The sequence below is a fragment of the Parasteatoda tepidariorum genome, chromosome 5 (genome assembly GCF_982258835.1).
Source record: "Parasteatoda tepidariorum strain Cologne lab strain chromosome 5, Ptep-v5.0, whole genome shotgun sequence".
Taxonomy (NCBI): Eukaryota; Metazoa; Arthropoda; class Arachnida; order Araneae; family Theridiidae; genus Parasteatoda; species Parasteatoda tepidariorum.
The window spans coordinates 86,269,385-86,280,188 of NC_141759.1; the positions used below are offsets into that span (position 1 = coordinate 86,269,385).

At 27.9% G+C, this 10,804-nt stretch overlaps 1 long non-coding RNA gene across 3 annotated transcripts; it reads right to left on the minus strand.

Moving 5' to 3' along the window:
- Positions 1 to 2,327: 2,327 nt before the first annotated feature.
- LOC147809624 (uncharacterized) lies at positions 2,328 to 10,345 on the minus strand. 3 transcript variants are annotated; one of them, XR_015433821.1, is made up of 5 exons: positions 10,041 to 10,345; positions 8,301 to 8,330; positions 6,906 to 6,939; positions 6,233 to 6,277; positions 2,328 to 2,497 (listed from the first exon to the last, which is right to left on the minus strand). It is a non-coding gene; the product is annotated as an uncharacterized LOC147809624 (long non-coding RNA). The 3 variants fall into 3 exon arrangements; XR_015433822.1 differs by lacking the exon at positions 8,301 to 8,330; XR_015433823.1 differs by lacking the exons at positions 8,301 to 8,330; positions 10,041 to 10,345 and adding an exon at positions 9,630 to 9,974.
- Positions 10,346 to 10,804: the final 459 nt, after the last annotated feature.

A 10,804-nucleotide genomic window follows, 5' to 3' on the forward strand; every position in this document is an offset into this window, starting at 1 on the left:
CAATCGGGATCTTGTAACATCTGGATGTATTTATTATGTCCAAATTGAGACATCGTTTTATCCTAGGTTCTTCTACTTAACATCTTGAAATCAAGGTTTTTTAAATATTTTATTTTTACTTTTAAATTCCTTACGTAAGAGTTATAAATATTATAAACTATGGCGATTTTTATACATTGAAATAAATTTAGCTAATTATGATGGGTGCAATAAACACTAAGAGTTATTTTAATGGTTGAGTTTTCATTTCAAGAAGTTTTTTAAATGTGGAAATCAATAAGCAGTCAATCAAAGGATTTACTTAGAGCATAAAATGTAAATATTTACATCTTGAGTATTCAGTTATACAATTTCATAATTTTATTGTTTATATTTTTCACAAAAGAAATTGAAAGCCAAGCATTTTTAAAATATTTCGAGGGAATCATTGATTATTTCTTTTAAACTTCCAGCATAAAAATATAATATTTTATAATTTAGATATTCAAACAAGCACGAAGCAGGAAAAAGCAATAAAGTAGAATATATGTGTATTTGCAAGACAGCACTTCTTCAGAGGACACACTGCCAACAGACGCACGGGAGCCTTTCTGTTGTCAGTGAAAAAATCAAAACTGACAGTGCCCCGAGGCCCCCATAATTTATAGACAAAGAAGAAAATCATTACCAAAATTAACAATCACTGAAAAATAATAAAATAAGCCTGAGAAGAAATGAGTTAATTAATACATATATAAAAACTAACCCTTACGGGAACAGTACCACAAACTGCTTGAGAAATCACAAAATCTAAATCATGAGAAACACTATTTTTTAAGTTTAATAACATAATAATTTCCAAACGAAATTGCGCAATTGCAGCAAATCCAGATATGAAAATAAGAAGTCTAATTCATAAATCATGAATGACAAAATCTAAATCATGAGAAACACTATTCTTTAGGTTTAATAACATAATACTTTCCGAACGAAATTGCGCAATTGCAGCAAATCCATATATAAAAATAAGAAGTCTAATCAGAAAATGAATCCAATTTACGGAAGCAAAAAAGAAACAAAGAAGTAAATTAACTATTAAAACATTAAATCAAAATGGAAAAGTGCCTAAAGCAGCTAAAACCAAGTTTGATTTATTTTTATTTAGACATTCAAACAAACATGAAGCTGGAAAAAGTAATAAAATAGAATATATGTGTGTTTTCAAGTTAGCATTCCTTCAGGGGACACACTGTCTACAAACACAAACTTTCAAACCTTTAATTTATACACTATAGATATTATATTATTACTTTATATATATATATATATATATATATACCCAGCAAAAACAAATCTGTAGGTCCAGCTCCACAAAACTGCTGTTTGCCACCAGCTAAAGCGACGGGTCTGTGCCGGCAAAAGTCACTTTCAACTGTACTAAAGTGAATGGCTGGCCTTCTGTCGAGCCAACAATACCGGCCTATCGATGGCCGGTAGTACCTAACCCAGCAGTTACTGTCTAAAACGCGCTGGGTGAGTGATTGCCCGACATTTTCCAGTAGAGGGTAATCAATGAATCAATAATTGAGGGCCAGCAATTTATATACACCCAGCAGCATCCCTTTAGTTTATAGAGGTTTACGAGAGGTCATTGACCTAGTTACAGGAGTAATTAAAACCCACAAACCTAATTTTTATTTAATTCAATTAGCTAAATAAATATCTAGCTATCTAATACATTTCTGAATAAATTATTAATATATGAACTAAGAAAATATTTCTAGGTTAATTTTTTCATTTAAATTGTTTTATGCAAAGAATATTTTTTACACAGTTCAACCCCTTAGTCCTAAAGATTTGCTGTGCACAATCTATGCTTTCACTTATCAATACATTTTTGAACTAGGTAAACATATGTAATAATCTTTTCTTTACAGTGATATTCTACTTAAAAGCAGAATAATAAAACTGCTGTCCAGAATTATGAAAATTCTGTATCTCACAAGTAATTTTTCAAGTTTTAACTTGAAGTCAATATATATGTCTATAATAGCTTGTAGTCAGTATATATATGTTTTAAAATTAAAGCTGTGTTCTTAAGGAATCTAGTGATACTATTGTACCCTATACAAAAATAAATACAACCTACAGCCGATAATATTAAGAGGCTGTCCAGAGATGATCATTTAGTGCGATACTGATCATGAATTCATGTGATCATGAATTCATATATTTAGTCTTGCAGCAAATTTAACAAAAAATAGGTGTATTGGACAAAAATGTACTAATGTAACCAGTCATGTAATAAATTGAATGTACCCTGAAATTAGTTAAATGAATAATCAACATTGTCTCTTGCAAACATTTTATTATACAAAGACATATAAATACAAAGACATAACCTTAATCAATACAAATATTACACAAATTTCAATTTAATTTTAAAAATAATAAAAACAACAGAGAAATCATATCTTTGTCTACATAGAATCACTTGGAATAGCACAGAAGAGTTCTCCTGAAAGAGAGGATAATAAAATAAAAATTATGCAAATCGTATATTTTAAAAACATAAGTATTAATAATATTTTAAAATATAAGTAAGCTTTTAAAATTAAAATTTCTATCGAAAAGTTTTTGCTTTTATCATTTCATTGATAAATTTTGACTCATCAAATTAGTCTTCAAATTAGTAACACCATGCAAAACATACACCTGTCTTATAATTTAGAAAGATTTTGAACATAAAATTCCTTTCTGAATGAAATTATTGAATATTGACTCACGAACCCATTAAGATTGATAACTAGTACATGAAAATCTAACTGTTAAATGAAAAGTTATTCAGGGTGTTTAATTTTGTGCTCACCTTTTCTCAGAAAATATTTAATTTTAAAAAACATGCAGTTTTTTCTTCATTAATTTTATGGTGCTCAATTTTATTGCATTTAATATTTAAAACAATTATGATATTCTAATGTAAATTATTGTTTCAAGGAAAGCTGTAGAAGAAAAATTACTTTTAAATATATATTACTTACATGCACGAATGTATCAATAGTATTTCTTTTTCGCTTTACTTTTATGATTAAATTTTTAATTGTATACCCTTGACAAAAAAAAATTTCAAAATTTACAACATTTTTCATATTAAAATAGGCATTAAAACAATAATATGTATTGAATTGAAACCAGAATTGAAACCATATGAAAAAAGGTTGCTCAAAATTTGCTAGTTAAAAAGGCAGATAATTTTACAATTCTGTAATAACTTTATAAATCAATAAATTCTTAAATTACTTTAATGGTGATGCTTTGTGAAATTAATGTTTTCCTCATATAAAAAACACAAGAACTAGATAAGAATAACGACAGATTTGACCAATGTCACGATTTCCGTAATGTCTTTATATAACTGGTATAGATGTAAGACAAAAATTGAAAAGTTTACATAAATATTAATAACATTGTTTACATCTCTGATGAAATTTCTTTTCTTCAAATTTTTTTATTAATTTAGTTCCTTCTTTTAACAAAAAATATTTGTTAAATACTCCATTACTATGCCTAGGAATAAAAAAAGGGAAAGGTGCTTCCTAAAAAAAAAAGGGTACACCGAGTTTTTAAAGGGCTTTTAATTAACACCGTAAATAGTTAACAAAATGTGTACTATTATGTAACAGCTGAATTCGATTCTTAACGACTGTAAAATTACCATCCTATACCTACTATTTTACATGTATATTTCAAAAAGTAGTTCTCACCCATTATCAAAATGAGAAAAATTTGTAGCTTACAAAGAAAAAAAACATGCTAATAGAAAATCATTGTGCAATAGAAAACATTGTGCAATAGAAAAAAATATTGTTAAACTTGAAGGCTTTTTCCATAATTTAAACTATTAACTAATAAACGATTAATTAAAAATAAATATTGAAAGGTACATATTTTTAAAAAAAATATTCATTTCAAATTTTTTTAAAAAATCTTTTAATAAACTTATTGATACTAAAAAAATCTTTTAAAAATTTAACCAGTTGAGAATTAACAAAGTAAATATTTGTAATGGTATCTGAATCAAACTTATTAACACGAATAATTTTAAAAGTGTGTAATCATCATTTACACATAAAATTTTTTAAAAGGAATATTATCAGACAGTGTCGTCAAAGGGCAGTGAGGACGGTTGGCCCTTCTCGAGGAGGTACACTGCATTTTTATTTGATACAGAAAAATTAGTTGTCATTTTCTGTAGATTAGAATAGCAGGAGTTGCACATTAACCACTTTCAACATATACTTTTCGAATTCTAGCAAATAAACTCTGTAATAGGATACACACATTATGGGCCACAAATAAAAAGAAACAAAACTTATTTAAATCTAATGAATAATTCAGAGAAAAATTAGACTGAAAACATTTAAACCTGTTTGATTGCCCAAGGACAGGAGCGTTACAATGGGCGTTTCCTTATTATAGACTTTTTTCCCTTTTTTTTTTTTAAATTGCAGGCATTGGGGGGTTGTCCCATTGGCCACAGGAATGCCAGAACTACTACTTTCTTCTCGTTACCCAGTGGGCACCTGTGGTGAAGCAGGGTCGCCCACGTCACACAACCACAACCCGTTTATAGGGCGGAAAGTTAAAAAAGAATCTTTAAAAACTTCAACATTTCAATATGCAATTAAACTGGTTCTGATGTTTTTCATCTCGTTTAACTCATAAAATCGTAAGATTTCTATAATCTTTTTGCTTCTGTCGCACTTAAATATTAGTTTAGAGATTCCTAATGTGTTTACATTTTAAACTTCTGTTTCAAGAAAACTTTTTTGTTTTTAAAAAGGTAGGTGTATATATTATTGCCAAATAAAAATATTTTGTACTATTGAAGAATAGATAAATAAGTGAAATGTAGGTGTTATTAACATTATTTCTTAGTTACCATAAATTAAATTTACTTACACATTTTATTAAGAATTTTTTAACTTTTACGGGGCATTTTATTTACTTGGACTAAAAAATTGTTCTTATCGCAAAAATTTTTTCTACCAAATAATGTCTTAGAAGGCATTCAATATTGTACAGGTTAGTTTCAAGATGCTTCAAATCAGTACTTTGTCGTTACTTTTTTTTTTTCTCTTTAACCTACACGTTTTTAAGCTATGTTAACAAGGAAGGTTTTTAAATATGATTGTGTTTTCACAATCAAAATCTTACTGTACTTAATAAAATTTTTAAAAAAATATTTTATATACATCAATAAAATTTATAAATATAACACTTTTTTTCATTGAATAGGGAAGTGAACGATTAAAATGAAAATTAATAACCATTATTAAAATATAAAACTACATACAGTGACCAATCACTTCTGCGCCACCTCTTTTATGTGCCTTTTGCATATATACAAAGGTTTTCAAAGGCCCTTGATCATTATATAGGAAAATAATAATAATTATAATTCTTTATGCATCATTCAGAAAATAAATATTTCAATTCAGCACACAATTTTTTTTTAAAAGTCTAAAATTTTGATTTTATTTTTTGTTTAAATAGAAAAAAATAATCCCATTTTTTAGAAAAAGTTTTCAGTTTAAAGCAAATAAACAATCTTCGTTACAGATAAAAGGAAATAAGTTACTGGATCTAGTAATACAGTTCATTTTTCTTCCCTATGGGATTTTTTTCACCTTTATTGTTTCTAGGAAGACATTTTTTTATATGAATTTGAATAAGGTGTCTTATCTATCACACCACCCACATTGAAACCACCATATATATCACCCATATGCTTTCAAAATTTATCTAGCAGTGTCTTTCCCACCACCAATTAAAACGTTAGTTTTTGGTCAAGGAATGTAAAGCTATAGCGATTACTATTACTCAGTTTACGCGAAAACAGAGATGACAAAAACATTACTCGAAATCATTAAAAACAATTAGAAGGTTTAGCCGCTATTCACGACTATTTGTAGTTTTATTCAGCTATTGAAACTTTTCTATCTAGCTTTTCTTATTTGTATGAACTTACTGTTTTTAAAATCTTATGGACTTTTTCTCTTGGTCCCAAAGACTGCAGCATAATGAGAATTCACTGTATTTTATAAATGAATTCGCTTAATACATTAAAATGTCCCTAATCCTTCTTTAAAATCATAATTCAAATAATAATAATTAAAATAATACTTCTCAAAATAATAAATTATTTATGCACATCAAAGATTCTGCAGATGATAAAAGTAATAAAACTTACAGAAATTCATGGTGGACTGGCACAGGTTTACCAACATTTGAAGAGCTAAAAGGGAAAAAAAAGGGTCTTATTTTTATGTAAATATTAACTTGAGATATACAGTAAAAAAATTTTTCAGTAAACTTTTAGCAGAAATTTAAAAAACATTATACAACGGACACCCAGAAAGATTAAGTAAAAATTAGAATAATATTTTTTAGAAATTTGAATGAGAAAAATAACTTGCAGGCTACGAAATTTTATTAACAGAATCGTCATCAATAAAACAACAAAATTTTCTAAGTTCGCCTCTACGATCACAAAATATAAGGTCAGCATTTAAAATCTTCCAAAGAGTTAATTGAAATTTATTTTTTTATTTCCACTTAAAGATTCTCCACAAAAAATTATTGTAAATTTAGCTTTCGCTGAATCTGAAGCTTTTCTTATGTGCATGAACTTACTGTTTTTAAAATCTTATACACTTTTTCTCTTGGTCCCAAAAACTGATGCATAAGGGAGAATTCACTGCACTTTATAAATAAATTTGCTTTATACATTAAAATGTCCCTAATTCTTCTTTAAAATCATAATTCAAGTAATAATAATTAAAATACTACTTCTCAAAGTACCTAATATTAAATTAATTATGTACATCCAAGATTCTGCATATGATAAAAGTTAAAAAACTTACTGAAATTCATGGTGGACTGGCACAGGTTGAAAAGCTAAAAGGAAAAAAAAGGTCATATTTTTATGTAAATATTACCTTGTATACAGTAAAAATATTTTACGGTAAACTCTTAGCAGAAATTTAAAAAGTATTACCCAATGGACACCCAGAAAGATTAAATAAAAATTAAAATATTTTTTAGAAATTAGAATGAGAAAAATAACTTGTAGGCCAGGAAATTTAGAATGAGAAAAATAACTTTTCGCCCAGGAAATTTTATTAACAGAATTGTCAACAATAAAAAAAAACACAAAATATAAGGTTAGCATTGAAAATCTTCCTAAGAGTTAATTGAAATTTATTTTTTTATTCCCACTAATAGATTCTCGGCAAAAAATTATTGTAAATTTAGCTTTTGCTGAATCTGAAGCTTTTCTTATTTGCATGAACTTACTGTTTTTTAAATCTTATACGCTTTTTCTCTTGGTCCCAAAGACTGGTGCATAAGTGAGAATACACTGTACTTTATAAATGAATTCGCTTAATACATTAAAATGTCCTTAATCCTTCTTTAAAATCATAATTCAAATAATAATAATTAAAATATTACTTCTCAAAATAATATTAAATTATTTATGCACATCAAAGATTCTGCAGATGATGAAAAAAAAAATAAGTTAATTGATAAATCATTTTAACTATTAATAAAATTAAAAATTTGTATGAGGGGAATTGGTTGGTAATAGTTGCTTTTCTCAATTTAATTTATGTAAAATAGAACAGTTTCACATAAAAGTCATTTTTGAAATTTAATTTATTTTGAAAAAAACTTTTCAAATTGATTATAATCAAATTTTTGTCGTTTCCATATGGTTCGCCCCCTAGTACAATAATTTAAAATATGTGCGTTTAAACCCTCACTTTGCTGTGGTCAGACTGACAGGCAAACAACAACTATTTTGCTCAAGCCAAAACAGATTATGAAAATAAAATAAGAAAATTATCAATAAAAAAAAAGCGGCTAGATTTTTTTGTTAAGCCGTGTTTCAAACTACTCGTAAATTTACGTTTAAATTAGTGTTCAATGGAATCTAATATTAAAGCATATTGTGTCTAATAAACTATTATTAATAATTATATTAGTCTAGCACTTCCATACAAAGCTCAATATAAGGATTTGATATTTAGTTTAAGAAAAAAAAAATTCTTTTAAGTGATAAGATGTAAGTTGTCAATGGAATAAGAATTGAATTTGGAGCACTTCAGCTACTTGGAAAGTGAAGTTGATGAGAACAGAGACGCAGTACTTCACTCAGTTGGAAAATAGTAGAAATTTCAATTGCAAGTTACCATTGTTACAAACATGAATGCGAGATAATTTAATAAATAATAAATACATTAAGTAATAAAACTTACAGAAATTCATGGAGGACTGGCACAGGTTTTCTAACATTTAAAGAGGTAAAAGAAAAAAAAAGGTCTTACTTTCATGTGAATATTAACTTGATATACAGTAAAAAAAATTTCGCTTAACTTTCAGCAAAAATTTAAAAAGCATTACACAACGGGCACTCAAAACGTTTGAATGAAAATTAGAATAATATTTTTCAGAAATTAGAATGAGAAAAATAACTTGTAGGTCAGGAAATTTTCTTAACAGAATTGTCAACAATAAAACAACAAAATTTTCTAAGTTCGGCTCTAGGATCACAAAATATAAGGTTAGCATTGAAAATCTTTCAAGGAGTTAATTGAAAAACTTTTATTTCCACTGAAAGATTCTCTGCAAAAAATTATTATAAATTTAGCTTTCAGTGATTTGGAAGCAGTTATAACTTGTTTTCTCAATAGAATACAAGTTAAATTTGAAGCACCTCGGCTACTTCGAAAGTGGTCAAACATCCTTTTAAGAAGTTGTACTTGTAAATAAAATGGTATTATATTCTGTCTATAGCGGTCAGGAAATGATTGTAATTTAAATTGTCAACAAGTACAGAGCTCCTGTAGATTTTAGTACTCTTAACTAGTCGAAAAGTAGAAATTTTGATCGCATGTTACCAATACGAGTGCGAGTTCATTAAATTAATAATAAACACAGCAAGAAATAAGAAAACCTATAGAAATTCATGGAGAGCGCTAACAGGTTTTCTAACATTTTTAAAACTAATAGAAAAAGAGTTGTTTGTTATTTTTATTGAGTATGAATTTTGTTTTCATATTGTATTGAACTTTTATATATTTTTGTAATCCCTATAAAAATCGGGCATTATTTTATATGAATATTAACTTGAAATTCACAATAAAAACATTATTCACTTAACTCTTAACAAAAATTATGAAGTAACTTAACATTGATTTCAAAATATAAAAGAATTTTGTAATATTTTTTTTTTGTATAAGTGGGGTTAGCCAATATACAATTAAGTATGAGCAACTGCATGCTAAAAAACTTTCCATAATCTATATTTTTTTAGGTTGTTTAAGAATTCACAGCACGATTCTTCGCAATTATTTATATTAACATGTACAAATAAATTTTTCATCTTAATTTAAACTATTTAGTATAAATTATTAAACCTTTACCTATTTTTACACTTGAATTTAGCTCAAAAATTTCATTAAAATGAAATACATATAACAGAAACAATTTTTAATATTACTAACAGCAATTAGTTAACTAAAATCTAAATATTATTTAACATAAAGAAATAAGTTTTAATGAAAATTCTTGATTATTATACAAACCTATTTTCATAATATACTTAGATAAACCTGATTTATATCATATGCTACAACATATTATGAATTGCACTTAAAGAGTCATCATACAACAGAATTTATATTTGTTTTTGGCGTGCTACTGCTCGATTGTCGCTAAAAATTTGGCGGCGATCTTGGTGTTGATAAAACATTTGTTTGTACATTTTCATTGAATTAAATTTAATATTTTTTATTATTCTATCTTAGAAAGGTGTTAATTATGATGTATTAATTGAATAAAGATGATTGCCAATCTAAAACATAGCGCCAAAACAGCACTTCAAACGCGGTTCTTTGTAAACCGAAATCTGCATGTCGTAAACATATTTGAACAATAGTAAATCAAAAATGATTAAAATAATAACTTCAATGTAATAGAAAAAAATAAAACCTTACCTTTTTTGAAAATTATAAGAATCCAACGTGCTTCTTTTTCTAAACAATAAATTCACAGTTACAGTTACTCGCTCGACCGCTTCACTGGCGGCAGCAGACAACTTTAACTTGGTGGCCCATTGGGTAGATTCAGACTGACGGGATGCGGCTGTTTGTAATGTACAGGCCCAACACTTCCTACAATGTTGGCAAAAGTTCATAGGGTGGCCCAGCAATCAACCCAGCTGACAGTAATTTGCACCTTCACTTTTCAATCAGTACCGTCAGTAATTTCGAAGATGGCCAGAACTTATGTTTTTGCTGGGTATATATATATATATATATATATATATATATATAAACTGCTGTTTGTAGAAAATGCAACACCATGAAAGAATCATCAGAATCAAATGAAATTTAATGCAGAAACGACTTGTACTGATACAAATAAATGATGAAATTTTCAAAACAAAAGAAACAATTTAAGCGTCCGAAATCAGTATTTGGTGCAGCCACCACGCGCTGCAATAAGTGCTGCTATACGACGTGGCATGGAGTCAAACAGATGTTGAATATCTGCTTGAGGAAGAGAATTCCATATCGCTTGTATGCGCAACCAAAGTTCGTCTTTGGAAACTGCAGGACGCGGATCACGAGTGAGACGCCGACCAACCATATCCCACACGTGCTCAATAGGCGACATATCCGGCGAATAAGCAGGCCAAGGAAGAAGTTGCATGCGTTGTGCTGAACAGAAGTCTCTCTAACAGTCCGCGCAACATGTG